Here is a 1,239-nt window from a genome sequence, read left to right as displayed (position 1 = left end):
TGTAAGCAGCATATAGATGGGTATTGTTTTATCCTTTCAGCCACTCTGTGTCTTGATTGGAGAATATAGTCCATTCATATCTAGAGCAAGTATTGATAGGTATGTACTTATTGCCATTTTGTTAATTGTTTTCTGGACATTTTTATAGTTCCTCTCTGATTTGTTTCCTCTTCTCTTTTCTCTTCCCTCATGGTTTGATGGCTTTCTTCAGTGTTATGTTTAAATTCTTTACTCATTTTCTTTTGCATATTTAATACAAGTTTTTGCATTGCATTGTGGTTACCATGAGGCTTGCATATAAATTCCTGTGCGTATAATGGTCTCTTTGGAGTTGATAGAAACTTAATTTTGAACACATTCCAAACCTTTACTTTTTTCTCTCTGACCTATGTTTTGTATTTTTGATGTCACATTTTACATTTTTTATTTCATGTGTCCTTTAACTGATGCTTATAGTTTTAGTTAATTTTACTATTTTTGTCTTTTAACCTTCATACTTGGTTTGTAAGTGATTAGTCTACTACATTTATTGTATATTTACCTTTTCCAGGAAAATTTTCACTTCCTTGTTTTCTTGTTATTAATTAGTGCTATTTCTTTTCAGTTTGGAAAAGTCTTTTTATTATTTCCTGTAGAGCCAGTTTAGTGGTGGTGAATTCCATTAGCTTTTGTTTGTCTGGCACACTCTTAATCTTTTTTTTTTTTTTCCCCTCAATTGTGAATGATAACCTTGCTGGGTAGAGAATTCTTAGATAGAAGTCTTTTTCTTTCAGCGCTTTGAAAATGTCATGGCATTCTGGTATGGTAAGTTTCCACTGAGAAAAATCTCTTCATAGCCTTATGAGGTTTCACTAGAATGTAATAAGTTGTTTTTCTCTTGCTGATTTCAAGAATTTCTCTTTAACTTTCATTTATTTTAAATATATGCCATGGTTTGTATTTAGGTTCATCTTATTTGAGAATTCTCTGGGGTTCCTAGACCTATACACCTGTTTTCTTCTCCAGATTAGGCAAGTTTTCATCCCTTACTTTTTCACATTAGTTTTCTGGCCCTTTCTCTATTTCTTCTCTTTCTGGGACCTGTATAATCTGAATATTATTCTGGTTAATGTTATCCAAAAGCTCCCTTAATTTATCTTCATTTAAAAAAAAAAATCTTTCTTTTTTTCTTTTTTTATTCCCCCCTGCTCTGTCTGGTTGAGTTCTTCCGCTTTGTTTTCCAGCTCACTGACGTAGTCT

Source organism: Lutra lutra, chromosome 2 (genome assembly GCF_902655055.1).
Source record: "Lutra lutra chromosome 2, mLutLut1.2, whole genome shotgun sequence".
NCBI classification, from domain to species: domain Eukaryota; kingdom Metazoa; phylum Chordata; class Mammalia; order Carnivora; family Mustelidae; genus Lutra; species Lutra lutra.
Note: the sequence above shows the minus strand (reverse complement) of the source record.